General features: G+C 48.4%; 1 protein-coding gene across 1 annotated transcript in view; it reads right to left on the bottom strand.

The window, feature by feature from the left end:
• Positions 1-219, bottom strand: part of LOC119586785 — a 69,105-nt gene that overhangs the window by 22,122 nt on the left and 46,764 nt on the right. The window lies entirely within an intron of this gene.

The raw sequence follows: 219 nt of genomic DNA, 5'->3' as shown, positions 1-219 counted from the left end.
CTTCTTCTTCCTCTCTTACCCTCTCCAAGACATACACAACACGGCACGCACTTTGCGGCGGGACGCAAGAGAATGATATAATGGTCTCCATCCGCCCTGCAGATTGCATTCTGGACGTGGTTTACGCTTTTTAAACCATGAATCACAACGCGGGGACAATGAATCTCAAGTTGCTTTGTCTGATTCCACACACCCAGATACCCTTAACTCGCTCGTTAG

The sequence above is a fragment of the Penaeus monodon genome, chromosome 22 (genome assembly GCF_015228065.2).
Source record: "Penaeus monodon isolate SGIC_2016 chromosome 22, NSTDA_Pmon_1, whole genome shotgun sequence".
Classification (NCBI taxonomy): Eukaryota; Metazoa; Arthropoda; class Malacostraca; order Decapoda; family Penaeidae; genus Penaeus; species Penaeus monodon.
The sequence above is the reverse complement of the archived record's forward strand: the minus strand, read 5'-3'. Positions and strand labels throughout refer to the sequence as shown.